This window comes from Schistocerca serialis, chromosome 2 (genome assembly GCF_023864345.2).
Source record: "Schistocerca serialis cubense isolate TAMUIC-IGC-003099 chromosome 2, iqSchSeri2.2, whole genome shotgun sequence".
Lineage (NCBI taxonomy): Eukaryota > Metazoa > Arthropoda > Insecta > Orthoptera > Acrididae > Schistocerca > Schistocerca serialis.
In genome coordinates, this window is record NC_064639.1 from 737,212,993 (window position 1) to 737,231,491 (window position 18,499).

The window sequence follows — 18,499 nt, forward strand, 5'->3', positions numbered from 1 at the left end:
CCTGTGAACGTTCCGGCACGGAGATCCGTACGCTATGGCTGCTCAGAGGGAACTGGGTTCGGTCGCGGCGGCGGCCGATTTAAATACCCTCCGCCCGCGGCGCGCTCCCTCCGCCGTCCGCGCCCAGCGCCACGGTTGTGCGGTGGAACAGATTGCGACGGCGTCTGAGATGACGTCGGTGTGATGGCTCTGTCCGCCGTGGTCGTCACAACTATACGTCTGCTCGATTTACTCTTGATTAACCCGATCGCTGGTTCCCAAGCCTTGCTAAGATTATAGCCACAGTCACGGTTTATGAGGTCGTCATTGGTGCGAATTTCGATGGCCTCTCTAACAACGCTGTCCCAGTATCTCGACGTCTGTACCAGAATCCTCGTGCGGTCATACTCCATGGCGTGATTTTCCGACAAACAATGTTCAGCGACCGCCGACTTGCTCGGATACATCAGTCGAGTGTGCCTCTGGTGTTCACGGCATCGATCCTCGACGGTACGCATCGTCTGACCAATATACGACTTGCCACATTGACACGGAATCTGGTACACGCCGGCCTTCCTCAAACCGAGGTCATCTTTGGCGCTCCCCACCAGTGCACGAGTTTTATTTGGAGCTAAGAGAATCAAGAAACGAGCCAGCCTCGCATTGGTACGTGAGAGAGTGCAATTCACCCGCCGGAGCCTTGAGTTTATCTCACAGGAATTACTCAAACTACATTTGCAACTGGCTAGTAAGTTCACTTCTTGTTCCTGGGATTGGATTGATGGTGTCACCTGGGTGTCACCTGATTCTGCCCATAAGAAGGCTACGGGACGTCAAACAGCTAAGTTCTCACGTCTCCTTGACAAACCATCCCTGCAGGTTCCGTGCAAGACTGTCATCAATCTGAGTGGCATGGTGTTGAGTGATGATGCGGTCTCCGTTTTGCAGAAAGGTCTCAACTTCGCTCCCACTCCCAAGTTCACTCCGGTCGCAGAAATTGTTAGTGCTGTTGAACAGGTTGCAGCTCGACTTCCGCCAGAATCAGCCGAGGAAATACGTCGTGAAACTTGTCGTGCGTTGACGAAATCCAAGCCGATGAAGTCAAATATCAGCAGTAAAGAGAGGGCGGCCATTCGTGATCTGAGGGAGCGCTCTGAAATTGTTGTCTTACCGGCTGACAAAGGCAATGCTACAGTTGTTGTCTCCCATAAGGACTACACTGATAAGATGCAGAGCCTGCTAAATGACGATTCCTACCGGAAGATCAGCGTTGACCCTACAAAGAAGGTGGAGAACAAGACGAGGGCGCTTCTCAAGGACGCAGATTTACCGGAGGGTGACGCTAAGAAATTGTTACCCCAAGGTCCGGTACCGCCTAGACTATATGGACTCCCGAAGGTTCACAAAGAGGGGGTGCCATTACGCCCCATTGTCAGCAACATCAGGGCACCTACATATTTGTTGGCCAAATACCTGACGGGAATATTAAGTCCTTATGTGGGTAAATGCCCTCATCACATCCGTAATTCCGTGGATTTTGTTAAACGCCTTGATAGCTTCAGGTTGGATGAGTCAGATATCATGGTGAGCTTTGACGTCGTTTCCTTGTTTACATCTACATCTACATCTACATCTACATTGATACTCCGCAAGCCACCCAACGGTGTGTGGCGGAGGGCACTTTACGTGCCACTGTCATTACCTCCCTTTCCTGTTCCAGTCGCGTATGGTTCGCGGGAAGAACGACTGTGGGAAAGCCTCCCTGCGCGCTCTAATCTCTCTAATTTTACATTCGTGATCTCCTCGGGAGGTATAAGTAGGGGGAAGCAATATATTCGATACCTCATCCAGAAACGCACCCTCTCGAAACCTGGACAGCAAGCTACACCGCGATGCAGAGCGCCTCTCTTGCAGAGTCTGCCACTTGAGTTTATTAAACATCTCCGTAACGCTATCACGGTTACCAAATAACCCGGTGACGAAACGCGCCGCTCTTCTTTGGATCTTTTCTATCTCCTCCGTCAACCCGACCTGGTACGGATCCCACACTGATGAGCAATACTCAAGTATAGGTCGAACGAGTGTTTTGTAAGCCACCTCCTTTGTTGATGGACTACATTTTCTAAGCACTCTCCCAATGAATCTCAACCTGGTACCCGCCTTACCAACAATTAATTTTATATGATCATTCCACTTCAAATCGTTCCGTACGCATACTCCCAGATATTTTACAGAAGTAACTGCTACCAGTGTTTGTTCCGCTATCATATAATCATACAATAAAGGATCCTTCTTTCTATGTATTCGCAATACATTACATTTGTCTATGTTAAGGGTCAGTTGCCACTCCCTGCACCAAGTGCCTATCCGCTGCAGATCTTCCTGTATTTCGCTACAATTTTCTAATGCAGCAACTTCTCTGTATACTACAGCATCATCCGCAAAAAGCCGCATGGAACTTCCGACACTATCTACTAAGTCATTTATATATATTGTGAAAAGCAATGGTCCCATAACACTCCCCTGTGGCACGCCAGAGGTTACTTTAACGTCTGTAGACGTCTCTCCATTGATAACAACATGCTGTGTTCTGTTTACTAAAAACTCTTCAATCCAGCCACACTGCTGGTCTGATATTCCGTAGGCTCTTACTTTGTTTATCAGGCGACAGTGCGGAACTGTATCGAACGCCTTCCGGAAGTCAAGAAAAATAGCATCTACCTGGGAGCCTGTATCTAATATTTTCTGGGTCTCATGAACAAATAAGGCGAGTTGGGTCTCACACGATCGCTGTTTCCGGAATCCATGTTGATTCCTACATAGTAGATTCTGGGTTTCCAGAAATGACATGATACGCGAGCAAAAAACATGTTCTAAAATTCTACAAGAGATCGACGTAAGAGATATAGGTCTATAGTTTTGCGTATCTGCTCGACGACCCTTCTTGAAGACTGGGACTACCTGTGCTCTTTTCCAATCATTTGGAACCCTCCGTTTCTCTAGAGACTTGCGGTACACGGCTGTTAGAAGGGGGTACCCCTGGGAGAGTCACTAGAATTGATTAGTCAGAAGTTTGACGAGAAGACCACTGAACTTTTTAGGCATGTCTTGACTTCCACGTATTTTCTTTTTAATGGAGAATACTACGAACAAACGGAGGGAGTCGCCATGGGTAGCCCACTCTCACCGGTGGTAGCGAATTTGTACATGGAGAACTTCGAGGAGGAAGCCCTGTCGTCATCCGTATGGAAACCTACTTGCTTTTTCCGTTACGTTGACGACACGTTCGTCATCTGGCCACATGGTATGGATAAACTCGTTGACTTCCTTACACATCTAAACTCCATACACCCCAACATCAAATTCACTATGGAGACTGAAACGGAGGGTAAATTACCTTTCCTTGACGTCTTGATCAAGAGAAGGGCTGACGGCACCCTAGGTCATGGGGTGTATCGGAAGGCTACGCACACTGATCTGTATTTGCATGCAGACAGCTGCCACCACCCTTCACAGAGGAATGGGGTACTTAAAACTCTAGTACATAGGGCGCGCACTATCTCTGACGCAGAGAGTCTACCCCAGGAATTGGAACATCTGAGAACTGTATTTCGAAAAAATGGGTACTCAGAGTGGCAGATTCAACGTGCTCTCCGCCCTACCACTGCAGCACAACCTGTTGAGATGGATGAAGTCACGAGGGAGGAGGTAGGCACTGCATTTATTCCATACACAGGCGCACTCTCGGGAAAAATCGCCCGCATTCTGAAGAAACACCGGGTCGGAACTGTGTTTTGTCCTCCAAATAAAACTCGTGCACTGGTGGGGAGCGCCAAAGATGACCTCGGTTTGAGGAAGGCCGGCGTGTACCAGATTCCGTGTCAATGTGGCAAGTCGTATATTGGTCAGACGATGCGTACCGTCGAGGATCGATGCCGTGAACACCAGAGGCACACTCGACTGATGTATCCGAGCAAGTCGGCGGTCGCTGAACATTGTTTGTCGGAAAATCACGCCATGGAGTATGACCGCACGAGGATTCTGGTACAGACGTCGAGATACTGGGACAGCGTTGTTAGAGAGGCCATCGAAATTCGCACCAATGACGACCTCATAAACCGTGACTGTGGCTATAATCTTAGCAAGGCTTGGGAACCAGCGATCGGGTTAATCAAGAGTAAATCGAGCAGACGTATAGTTGTGACGACCACGGCGGACAGAGCCATCACACCGACGTCATCTCAGACGCCGTCGCAATCTGTTCCGCCGCACGACCGTGGCGCTGGGCGTGGACGGCGGAGGGAGCGCGCCGCGGGCGGAGGGTATTTAAATCGGCCGCCGCCGCGACCGAACCCAGTTCCCTCTGAGCAGCCATAGCGTACGGATCTCCGTGCCGGCACGTTCACAGGAGCTCAGTCCGTCAGTTCACCTGATGATGGCGACATGTTTGATCGCCGAAATATTGTGCCCGTTGGACACTATAGACCGGCAGCATACCCGTGGATATTTTGAATACGTTACTGGTACTAAGTGGCTACTGCTTTGATAGTCACTGTCTATGAATATCCGTTTCACATAATTTCTAATGTTTGCGTATGGTTTATACACTCTAAACCATTAGTTCACCTTTAACAGTCACTGCAACGTCAGATCTCACTGGTAACTGCACTACTTTACACGGTGGTGTAAGCCCACACGAAAAACTGCACTGACGGAAAAAAAGCAGCAGTACCAAGAAAAATTCGTGAAATTTCGGAAATACGTTTGTCTAGATAACATATTTAGGTCATTAACGTTGGAAGATGGCAAACTAATTTAAACTCTACATAAGCCATCACACATATGAAATGGTAATACATTAATAACCGATGTAACCGTCAGAATGTTGACTGCAAGCATGCTGATGTGTTGTACAGGTACCGGATGTCAGTTTGTGGGACGCATTTTCATGCCTGTTGCACTGTGCCGGTCAATACAGAGACGGTTAATGCTGATTGTGGATGAGCTGGAGTTGTCGTCCGATTATATCCCATATGTGCTCGATTGGAGACAGATCTGGCGATCGAGCTGCCAAGGCAATACGTCGACACCCTGTAGAGCATGTTGGGTTACAACAGCGGTATGTGGGCGTCCGGTATCCTGTTCATGAATGGCGGCACAGCTGGTCGAATCACCAGATTGACGTACAAATTGTCAGTCAGGGCACGTGCGATAGCCACTAGAGTGCTCCTGGAGTCATGCGAAATCTCACCTCAGACGTAACTCTATCTGTAGGCCCAATGTGTGTAACACGCAGACGGGTTGATTGCAGACCCTCAACTGGCCTCAATCTAACCAAGGCATGGACATGAGTGGCACCGAGGCAGAACCCATATGTTCAAAAAACACAACACATCTCCACCCTGCCCTCCAATGAGCTCCCGCTTGACACTCCTGAAATCCCAAATGGTTGCGGTTTGGGATTAGTGCAATGCACGCGACATGGCGACTGGCTCGGAGTTGTGTTTGAAGTAACCGATTTGTAACAGTTCTTTGAGCCACTCTGGTGCCAACAGCTGTTCAGTTTGCTGCTGCAGAAGGAGTACTGTCGGAAAGGAAAACGTAACACTAAGAACGAGTTCAAAAAATGGTTCAAATAGCTCTGAGCACTATGGGACTTAACATCTGAGGTCATCAGTCCCCTAAAACTTAGAATTACTTAAACCTAACTAACCTAAGGACATCACACACATCCATGCCCGAGGCAGGATTCGAACCTGCGACCGTAGCGGTCGCGCCGTTCCAGACTGTAGCGCCTAGAACCGCTCGGCCACCCCGGTCGGCAAGAAGGAGTTGTGCGACATAAACGAAAGTTGGAACATATCTTTCAAATTCCACCCCAGCCGCACGAGAGTGCCGCTAATAGCGGAAATGTGGGGATTCTAATCAGGTTTGCTTTAAATATGCCGAATACGATGGTCTTCCCTCTCGGTAGTGCCAAGTGGAAGTCCGGAATCGGTCTTCTTGCGACAGTGCTTTCTCATGACCACCGCTGCCAACAATCATGTACGATGGCTACATTTCTGCCAAGTCCTTCTGCAGTATCGCAGAAGGAACATCCAGTTTCCCGTAGCCCTGTTACATCACGTCGTTCAAACTCAATGAGATGTTGACATAGGTGTCTTCGTAGCTCTAAGGGTATTGTTGACTAACATCACCTCACTTCGTCCAAGGTCAAAGGTAACTGACCCTCATTACGTTGTTGTTGTTGTTGTTATGGTCTCCAGTCCTGACACTGGTTTGATACAGCTCTCCATGCTACTCTATCCTGTGCAAGCTGATTCATCTCCCCGTACATACTGCAGCCTACATCCTTCTGAATCTGCTCTTGGTCTCCCTCTACGATTTTTACCCTCCAAGCTGCCCTCCATTACTAAATTGGTGATCCCTTGATGCCTCAGAACACGTCCTACCAACCGATCCCTTCTTCTAGTCAAGTTGTGCCACAAACTCCTCTTCTCCCCAATTCTATTCAATACCTCCTCATTAGTTTTGTGATCTACCCATCCAATCTTCAGCATTCTTCCGTAGCACCACATTTCGAAAGCTTCTATTCTCTTCCTGTCCAAACTATTTATCATCCATGTTTCACTTCCATACAGGGCTACACTCCATGAAAATACTTTGAGAAACGACTTTCTGTCACTTAAATCTATACTCGATGTTAACAAATTTCTCTTCTTCAGAAACGCTTTCCTTGCCACTGCCAGCCTACATTATATATCCTCTCCACTTCAACCATCATCAATTATTTTGCTCCACAAATAGCAAAACTCCTTTACTACTTTAAGTGTCTCACTTCCTAATCTAATTCCCTCAGCATCACCCGACTTAATTCAACTGCATTCCATTACCTTCGTTTTGCTTTTATTGATGTTCCTCTTATATCCTCCATTCAAGGCACTGTCCATTACGTTCAACTGCTCTTCCAAGTCCTTTGCTGTCTCTGATAGTATTACAATGTCATCGGCGAACCTTAAAAGTTTTTATTTCTTCACCATGGATTTTAATACCTACTCCGAATTTTTCTTTCGTATCCTTTACTCCTTGCTCAATATACAGATTGAATAACACCGAGGACAGGCTACAAACGTTTCTCACTTCCTTCCCAAGCACTGCTTCGCCTTGATGTCCCTCGACTCTTATAACTCCCATCTGGTTTCTGTACAAATTGTAAATAGCCTTTCGCTCCCTTTACAAATCGTATTTAAAACTAATCTGATTTTCTTCCTCATAGTGGCGCTACTAGCGCCACTCATGCAACTGGCGCCAAATTTGCATAGGCGTCTTTCAGTTGTAGAAAATATGCCTACCAACTTTCGTTTATGTCGCACAACACCTTCCTGGTGTTGCTATTTTCTGCTCCGTAACTGCAAACTCTAGAGATCATAAGACATCTGGAAAAGTGATTCTGGTCTAGAAGTGCGAAAGTCTGTCACAGTTATTTCTGTAACCAGGTAAACAGGTGTCTATGATAATCGTGGTGCGCTGAGCGCGGTGACAGCTGTGTATTTGCAGACAGGCGAGTGGATTTTACAGCACGGGATCTGCATGCTGACGCATGTCATGCGGGGAGCGGCGAGTATCAGCTGTCACAAGCAGTCGCGGCAACCCGCAACACTCCAGGCCACGTGTCAGGCAGCCACTCTGCTGCACGACTGCACAACAAATAAACGAGAGCGGCCTGGTGGTTACGGCTCGTCCGGAATACACGGACGATAAAACTAAACGCACCCTTGCGGTACTGAAACACTATTCCATGTGTCGTGCGGTTACGTATGCAATTACAAACTAAATGACTTGTCCACTACAACAGTAAGAGCGTATGCCAAACTATAGCACTTTCCATGTGCGTAGTACCTGTACTGAAGTGGGAAAATTTGCTCTTCAACCAGAAATCGCACCGTAATTCGTCAAGCGAAGCGTGACACTGTGTTCCCCTCCCCTCACACACTCAAAAAAAAAAAGTTGTGGTACTAACCCTGAGGTCAGACGATCCCTACTGCTAACAATGGAAATTTCCGTTGATATTTGATTTTTAAATTCGTTTTCCGTCACAAAATCTGCTCATCGCTTTCTCAGCTCTCACCTTTCGATAAAAATCAAATCACATTCTCAAAGCTACATTTCTGATATTTTCGATTACTGTAACAGCGCTCCTAAAAACGCGTAATCGTAAATAACGGTTTCTTTGAACTATCTGTTACAGACAGCAGACCGTACAGTAATGCAGGACCTGTTGCATAGAATCGAACAATCCAGGAGACTACTGTGATATTTTAGAAACAGGGAGAGTCCTTCCATGGGACAAGAGTGGAATCTCCTTAAATAGGTTCTTCACACGCAAGATCACGATACTGTAAAACGGGATTCGTCGGGAGACTGGTATTCAGAGTTACAGAGAAAGTGCCGTGTCGAGCAGTCAGATCCTAGCAGAAGACATGTAGAGCCTCTGCCACTGCTGGAATATACCCACTACGAAGCAAGCACGGCTGTTAGGAGCGTTATTTTTAGATTCACATTCTTCCTGGAGCCATTTCCCCTTGGCTTCGCTCCACGACCTATTTATTTCATTGTTAAATGACTTATATTTCTTTATTCCTGAATTTGCCTGAACGTTTTCTATTTTCTTCTTTCGTGCATGAGTTGAGGCGGTTTTTTGTTACACAAGGCTTTTTGTAGCACCTTTCCTTGTACTTACGTTTGGATGTCCAGCATCTGTGTGTGCCCTTCTTAGAGATATACACTTCTATTCATCGTACCGTGGTGTTAATTACCACCATCTATAGCAACACAAAGAATCTCAAACGCAACTCATCATTCTTCAGTACTCCAGTATCCCACTTCTTTGCACAGTAATTCTTCGATTCGAGACTCTTAGACTGCGGAATGGTCTTCATTATTAATAAAATGTGATTCGAGTCAGTGTCTGCTCCTGGCTACACTTTACCTTTCAATGTCTGGTTTCGGATTCTCTGTCAGACCATGATTTAATCCAGCTTGAATCTTCCCGTATCTAGAGATGTTTTCCAAACACACCTTCTCCTCTTGTGATTTTTGTACAGTGTATTCCCTATTATTAGCTGAAATTTATTGCAGAACTCAGCTAATGGAGAGATGGTCATGAGATTTTTTTCAATTACTGGCCACATGTACCATGTCTTTAATGGAGTGATTTGGGTTTCTTTCTCAATCCTCATGCAACAGATCACTGTTGATTCTTCCGCCTGTCCGCTCCTCCGCCATCTTTGACAAGCCCGTTGGCAGAACAAGGGTAACTCCCTGTACTGCTGATAATTTTCATTAAAAATTTAAGCAGTGATGGGATTCGAACCTAGGACTCAGAACGTTTTCGCGTTGCTCGTTGACACCTCTTCTTTTTCTTTCTTCCGATCTATTTTTTTTAAATATTATGGGACTTAACTGCTAAGGTCATCAGTCCCTACGCTTACACACTACTTAACCTAAATTATCCTAAGGATAAACACACACACCCATGCCCGAGGGAGGACTCGAACTTCCGCCGAGACCTCCGATCTATTGCGTCGTCGTTTGTTCGTCAGTAGTTCTGTGCAGATGTCGCATGATATCTTTCAAATTCCATCGATGAGAACTTCACTCATTCATTATTATTATTATTATTATTATTATTATTATTATTATTATTATTATTGTTACTACTACTATTACTGAAGGTGAAAAGTCTCCTGATTGAACACGATCATCTACCGTGCCGGCTCCTCTGAACCTCACGTCATTGGCCGGTTAGGGTGTTGGATTTTTAATCTGAACTGCTAAATATTGCTCTTGACTTAGGAATTTTTCCTAGAGTGGTATTTGCGTTCAGGACTTATCATAATATCCGCGAGTGTTCGCTTGCTCAATGACTTAGCATTTGGTTCAGTGGTCTTCGAATTAGAACCACTTAAAGGTGCTCCGGGTTTTCAATTACTTTTCTGTGAGTTTCGAGTGATAAGAACTTTGATTTATTTTACAACATTATCGGAACGTAAAATTGATCACCATACGTATTACAGGCAACGAGGTCTGTCAATCTACCGCCACACGTTCAGATTAATCATACATGAGGAATAAATGAGTTTGTTTAGAAAAGAAAGACTACTATGTTGAGGACAGTTATTTTTTGCCATATTTCTCCTAGCTGCAATTTAGTTAATTTTCCTGAAGTGAGAGAACAGTCTGTTGAGCAATATAATCACCTTCTAGAAATTATTGAAATAATCGCTCATTAAGAGCTGGCCACATACTTTTATTTAGATCTGGTCATTAGGGAAGTGGAGGAATGACTAGTCGCATGCACAGCATGGGCTAAGGTGACAACAGTCGTGGGATAGTAATATGCATGTAGCATGTAGACAGGTGGCTATGGTATCGCGAAGTGGCACTGCGAAGCTGCCATTTGTACTCTGGTGATCTATGTGAGAAGGTTTGCAACTAGTTTATGGCCACGCGACGGAATTAACAAAATCAAATGGCTCTGATCACTATGGGACTTAACTGCTGAGGTCATCAGTCCTCTAGAACTTAGAACTACTTAAACCTAACTAACCTAAGGACTTCACACACATCCATGCCCGAGGCAGGATTCGAATCTGCGACCGTAGTGCGGAATTAACAGACTTTGAACGTTGAATGCTAGTTGTAGCTAGACGCATGGGACATCCAATTTCGGAAATCGTTAAGGAACGCAATATTTCTCAATTTAAGTGTCAAAAGTATGCTTAGAATACCAAATTTCAGGTCTTACTTCTCACCATGGGCAACACAGTGGCCGACGGTCTTCACTTAACGATCGAGAGCAGAGACGTTTGCATAGAGTTGTCAATGCTAAGGAAAGCAACACTGCGTGAAAGGACCTGAGACATCGATGTGAGACACACGACAAAGGTATCCGTTACAGCGGTGCCTCGAAATTTGACGTTAATGGGAGATGTCAGCAGACGACCAACATGAGTGCCATTGGAAACAGCTCGACGTCGTCTGCAGCGCCTGTTCTCGGCTCACGACCATGGCAGTTACATCCCAGGTAACTGGAAAACCGTGACCTGGTCAGATGAGCTCGGATTTTAGTTGGTAAGAGCTGATGGTAGGGTTCGAGTGCAGCGCAGACCCCAGGGATCCAAGCACCCAGGTTGTCAACAAGCCACTGTGCCAGCTGGTGGTGTCTCCATAGTCATGTGGGCCGCGTTCACATGAACCAATCATTAACGGGAAATACAGTAGTTACGTTCAGCTACTTGGAGACTATTTGCAGCCATTCATGGACTTCATTTTACCATACTAAACTGCGTCATGTCGAAGGGTCACAACTGTTCACGGTTGGTTTGAAGAACATTCTGGATAATTCGAGCGAATGATCTGGCCATCCGGCTCGCTCAACATAAATCTCATCGAAAATGTATGGGACATAAAACTGCGTACACTAGTTCAAGCTGGTAGAAAAGTCAGATTAGCCACTCTACAAGCGACATGGTCATACCATGTGCACTGGTAGCGTGGGAAAGCGATACAAATAGGCTAAAATGCCCTTGAGTGATGACAGATCGTACGAATTCCCGTATCAGATGTGGCGCCAAGATGCACAATGTCCAATATTATTAATGAAAGTTTGACCAGTATGCCAATGCTCCAATGCTGAGGACTTCACGCATAGTGATGTTTATGTAATTACAATTTCAGTCATTAAAAATTGACCCAACGAAGTCAACAAAGGAATTAATTTCAAGTTACGAATGTTTGTGACCATTGCCGAGCTATCACGAAAGCGTGCACTGCACAAGGAGGCAGGGAAAAGTAAGACACTGTGTAACGCAGTTAAACTATCCCGGCCACGATGTGAGCACGCACTAATCACGAGTGCTTGGGTTTACTTAAGAAAATATTATAAAGTTTAATTTTGTATAATGAAAAGGTAATTTTAAGTGAAGAAACGTGGAAATACTATACATTATTTTGTAAATATATCTGTGTTCAAGTTGTTATAACCGTTATAACTGCAGGTGGTGGCTCATGTCTACCAATGACATGTGTCGCTTTGGATCGGAGCACATTCTGTCTGGTTTCGGGCGGCTAGCGGAAACGGTAAAGACAGCCAGTCTTGCTTCCGAGATTAAAGCGGAGCTCACCATCTGCAGCATCGTCGATAGAACCGACTGTGGGCCTTTGGTGCAGTGCCGAGTGGAGGGTCTGAATCAGAGGCTCAGGCAGTTCTGTGACCTTGTAGGTTGCAGGTTCCTTGACTTGCGCCATCGGGTGGTGAGTTTACAGGTTCCGATTAATAGGTCAGGAGTCCACTACACGCAGGAGGCGGCTACACGGGTAGCGGAGGCTATGTGGAAGGGACTGGGCGGTTTTTTAGGTTAGAGGGTCTCAGGGAACCACAGAAGGGAGGTCCGTCTGAAAGTGGCAGGTAAAACACAGTGAGGTAGTTGTAGTAACGATTGGTATTGTAGTAGTAAATTGTAGTTGCTGTGTTGGGAAAGAACCAGAGCTCCAAGGCCTAATACAAAGCACTGAAGCTCAAATAGTTGTAGGTATAGAGAGCTGCTACTGACAAACTGCGTAAGAATGGACACTTGAGAACTGGACTGCGACACTGAAACTAGCTAAAGCTGGAAATAAGTTCAGCTGAAATTTTTTCAAACTATCTAACAGTGTTCAGAAAGGATAGATTAAATACAGTTGGTGGTGGAGCATTTATTGCTGTCAGAGGTAGTTTGCCTTGTAGCGAAATTGAAGTAGATAGTTCGTGTGAAATAGTATGGCTAGAGGTTATATCTGACAATCGGACTAAACTATTAATTGGGTCGTTTTACCTACCCCCCCCCCCCCCCCACCGACTCAGAAGACACAGTTGGTGAACAGTTCAAAGAAAACTTGAGTCTCATTTCAAATAGGTACTCCGCTCATACAATTATAGCCCTTAGTGATTTCAATCTGCCCTCGATATGCTGGAAAATTTACACGTTTAAAGCCGGCGGCAGGCATAAAACATCATCCGAAACTGTACTGAATGCTTTCTCAGAAAATTATTTTGAGCAATTAGTTCATGAGCCCACTCGAAGCGTAAATGGTGGCGAAAGCCTGCTTGACCTTTTAGCAACAAATAATCCTGGACAAATAGTGAGTGTTGTGACGAATACAGCGATTAGCGACCACAAGGCAGTTGCTGCTATGCTGAATACCGTAACACCTACAACCATCAAAATGAAACGCAAAGTATATCTATTTAAAAAAAAAAGCTGATAAAAATGCTCTTTTCAAGAGACAGTCTTCACTCCTTCCGATGTGATCATGTAAGTATAGAAAAGTTGTGGAATGCTTTCAAAGAGATAGTATCAACAGCAATTGAGAGGTATATACCAGATAAATTAATAAGTGATGGTACTGATACCCCATGGTACACAAAACGGGTCAGATCGTTGTTGCAGAAGCAACGAGAAAAGCATGCCAAATTTAAAAGAACTCAAAATCCGCTAGATTGGCAAAGTTTTACAGAAGTTCGAAATACTTCAATGCGAAATGCATTTAATAATTTCCACAACGAAATTCTGTCTCGAAATCTGGAAGAAAACCCAAAAAGATTCTGGTCATACATAAACACGCCAGTGGCAAGGCGCAATCAATACCTTCACTCCGCAATAACAATAACTGATGAAGTGCCACTAAAGCAGAGTCATGAAACACGATTTTCCGAAACTTCTTCACCAAAGAAGACGAAGTAAATATTGCTGAATTCCAATCAAGAACAACTACGAAAATGAGAAACATAGAAGTAGATATCCTCGGTCTAACAAAGCACCTTAAATCACTTAATAAAGGCAAGGCCTTCGGTCCAGATTGTATACCAGTCAGGTTCCCTCACAGATAAAATAGCTCCATATTTAGCAATTATATGCAACCACTCGCTCACAGAAAGATCCTTACCTAAAGACTGGAAAATTGCGCAAGTCACACCAAAAGCAAAAAACGGAAGTAAGAGAAATCCGGTGAATTACAGGCCTATATCATAACGGCGACTTGCAAAAGAGTTTTAGAACATATTCTGTATTTGGACATTATGAAGTACCTCGAAGAAAACGATTTATTGACACATAGTCAGCACAGATTCAGAAAATATCGTTATTGTGAAACACAACTAGCTCTTTATACTCATGAAGTAATAAGTGCTATCGACAGGGGAGGTCAAATTGATTCCATAATTTTAGATTTCCAGAAGTATTTCGATACCTTCCTCACAAGCGTCTTCAAACGAAACTGCGTGAATACGGAGTATCGCCTCAGTTGTGCGACTGGGTTCGTGATTTCCTGTCAGAATGGTCACAGTTCGTATTAATAGACGGAAAGTCATCGAATAAAACAGAAGTAATATCTGGCGTGTTATAGGCCCTCTATTGTTCCTGATCTGTATTAACGACATGGGAGGCAATCTGAGTAGCTGTCTTAGATTGTTTGCAGATGATGCTGTCATTTATCGTCTTGTAAAGTCATCAGATGATCAAACCGACCTGCAAAATGATTTACATAAGATATCTGTATGGCCCTAAAAGTGGCAATTTACCCTGAATAAAGAAAAGTGTTAAGTTATTCACATGAGTACTAAAAGAAATCAGCTATATTTCGATTACGCAATAAGTCACACAAATCTGAGGGCTGTAAATTCAACTACATACTTAGGGATTACAATAACAAATAACCTAAATTGGAACGATCACATAGATAATATTGTGGGTAGAGCAACCCAAAGACTGCGATTCATTGGCAGAACACTGAGAAGGTGCAAGAGGTCTACCAAAGAGACTGCTTACACCACGCTTGTCCTCCCTATTCTGGAGTATTGCTGTGCGGTGTGGGATCCGCATCAGGTGGGACTGACGGATGACATCGAAAAAGTACAAAGAAGGAGAGCTCGTTTTGTATTATCGCGGAAGAGGAGAGAGAGTGTCACAGACATGATACGAGATTTGGAGTGGCAATGATTAGACAAATGCGTTTTTCGTCGCAGCGGGACCTTCTCATGAAATTTCAATCACCAGTTCTCTCTTACGATTGCGAAAACATTCTGTTGGCACCCCCTACATAGGGAGAAATGATCATCACGAAAAAACAACAGAAATCAGAGCTCGCACAGAAAAATTTAAGTGCCGTTCGAGAGTGGAACGGTAGAGAGACAGCATGAAGGTTGTTCATAGAACCGTCTGCCAGGCACTTTATTGTGAATAGCAGAGTTATCACGTAGATGTAGATGAACCATTACAACGAGTGTTAAGTTTCGACTGGCTCATACATAGGACTGACTACGATAAAGATTTTCTCCTCTGTTAGATTCAGAATAATAAATGAGGTGGAATTCCGCGTACTGAAATATCGGAAGTACAGCTCACATATAGGACTGACTATGATAACGAGTCTTTCCTCTTTTAGGCTGGACTCAGAAAATGAGGTGGCGTCCCACGTATTGAGACAATGGACTTACTGTGCGCTGTTGATCGCGTCTTATGCAAATATTTTTAGAACCAACCTAAGTCATCTTTAGATGGAGCGAGCTCTGTTGTTATGCATACTCGCTGGCTGGACTGTTGGCGCAACTCCGCTGTTTACAGCACACCATTAATCACTCATCACGTGCATCTCTTTATAATATACTCCGAAAGAACTGAAGAACAGCTCATTTTTCTCAGAATAATCTTCCTGTGTCTCTAGATAGCGGTGATTTGCACCACTAAAAAGCGACCAGACGGCGGTCCACTTTCTAGGTGCAGCCTTCATTCCACTTTTCTGACGAAACGAGGAATAAAAACAGTCAATAATTCTGATTGGCCAGCCGCTGTGGTCGAGCGGTTCTAGGCACTTCAGTCCGGAAGCACGCGGCTGCTACGGTCGCAGGTTGGAATCCTGCCTCGGGCATGGATGTGTGTGATGTCCTCAGGTTAGTTAGGTTTAAGTAGGTCTAAGTCTATGGGACTGATGACCTCAGATGTTAAGTCACATGATTGGAAAGTCCAAATGATTGGAAAAAAGCACAGATAGTCCCAGTCTTCAAGAAGGGTCGTCGAGCAGATGCGCAAAACTATAGACCTATATCTCTTACGTCGATCTCTTGTAGAATTTTAGAACATGTTTTTTGCTCGTGTATCATGTCATTTCTGGAAACCCAGAATCTACTATGTAGGAATCAACATGGATTCCGGAAACAGCGATCGTGTGAGACCCAACTCGCTTTATTTGTTCATGAGACCCAGAAAATATTAGATACAGGCTCCCAGGTAGATGCTATTTTTCTTGACTTCCGGAAGGTGTACGATACAGTTCCGCACTGTCGCCTGATAAACAAAGTAAGAGCCTACGGAATATCAGACCAGCTGTGTGGCTGGATTGAAGAGTTTTTAGCAAACAGAACACAGCATGATGTTATCAATGGAGAGACGTCTACAGACGTTAAAGTAACCTCTGGCGTGCCACAGGGGAGTGTTATGGGACCATTGCTTTTCACAATATATATAAATGACTTAGTAGATAGTGTCGGAAGTTCCATGCGGCTTTTCGCGGATGATGCTGTAGTATACAGAGAAGTTGCAGCATTAGAAAATTGTAGCGAAATGCAGGAAGATCTGCAGCGGATAGGCACTTGGTGCAGGGAGTGGCAACTGACCCTTAACATAGACAAATGTAATGTATTGCGAATACATAGAAAGAAGGATCCTTTATTGTATGATTATATGATAGCGGAACAAACACTGGTAGCAGTTACTTCTGTAAAATATCTGGGAGTATGCGTGCGGAACGATTTGAAGTGGAATGATCATATAAAATTAATTGTTGGTAAGGCGGGTACCAGGTTGAGATTCATTGGGAGAGTGCTTAGAAAATGTAGTCCATCAACAAAGGAGGTGGCTTACAAAACACTCGTTCGACCTATACTTGAGTATTGCTCATCAGTGTGGGATCCGTACCAGATCGGTCTGACGGAGGAGATAGAGAAGATCCAAAGAAGAGCGGCGCGTTTCGTCACAGGGTTATTTGGTAACCGTGATAGCGTTACGGAGATGTTTAATAAACTCAAGTGGCAGACTCTGCAAGAGAGGCGCTCTGCATCGCGGTGTAGCTTGCTCGCCAGGTTTCGAGAGGGTGCGTTTCTGGATGAGGTATCGAATATATTGCTTCCCCCTACTTATACATCCCGAGGAGATCACGAATGTAAAATTAGAGAGATTAGAGCGCGCACGGAGGCTTTCAGACAGTCGTTCTTCCCGCGAACCATACGCGACTGGAACAGGAAAGGGAGGTAATGACAGTGGCACGTAGAGTGCCGTCCGCCACACACCGTTGGGTGGCTTGCGGAGTATCAATGTAGATGTAGATGTAGATGTGCTTAGAGCCATTTGAACCATTTTGACTTCTGATTGTATTTATTCTAACATCAATCCCTGTGGTAGATTTTGTGGTATTAGCCTGGAGTTTTGGCGAATCAGATGCTCACCATCAGTGTCACTTATTCTGCGAGTAAAATTTTATATTTATTGTCTCCATCAGGAAGGTAATATGTCCTCTTAAAACATAACGTCTTCCAAATCTCATCTTGTAAATTTCAGTTTACCCGCATCCAATCCTCATAAGATCACTGCAGCGTTTCTACCGAAGCTTGGAGGAGGCAGAAAGCAACCCTGTCTCGTCGCTTTTCTGTTCTACTAATGTGCGTCGCTATACACTGATGGGCCGAAACATTATGACCACTGCCCACCGTGACGTTGGGCGCCGCCTGGTAGCGTTGAGGGCATTTTATGTAGTAACAAAAGTGTTTAAGCGGACCAGACAGGAACGAGGGATCATCCTAGTGAACATATGGGCTGCAAATGGGGAAATTCATTGAGATAAGCGACTTTGACAAAAGGCACATTATTATTACGCAGAGTCCGTGAGCGAGTATCTCGAAAACGCCTAAGCTGTTCGAATGGACACGTGCTACTGTCTTGAGAATCTACAGAAAGATATAGGACAATGAAAGTACCACTAGCCGCCAAAAGGTTGGACGCCTACGACTCTTCGCGGTATGTGGGGTCCGGAGGCTTGTCTGCAGTGTAACGTAGGATAGATCTGTGTCATCTCTGTCAAAAGAGCACAATGCTGGTGCACGCATAAGTGTTTCGGAGCACACCGTTCACCGTAAATTTTTGAACATGGAGGAGACCACCCCTACGTGTTTACATGTCGTCAAATGGTTCAAATGGCTCTGAGCACTATGGGACTTAACAGCTGTGGTCATCAGTCTCCTAGAACTTAGAACTACTTAAACCTAACTAACCTAAGGACATCACACACATCCATGCCCGAGGCAGGATTCGAACCTGCGACCGTAGCAGTCGCACGGTTCCGGACTGCGCGCCTAGAACCGCGAGACCACCGCGGCCGGCTACATGTCGTCAGTTACAATTGCAGTGGACACGCGACCATCGGAATTCGA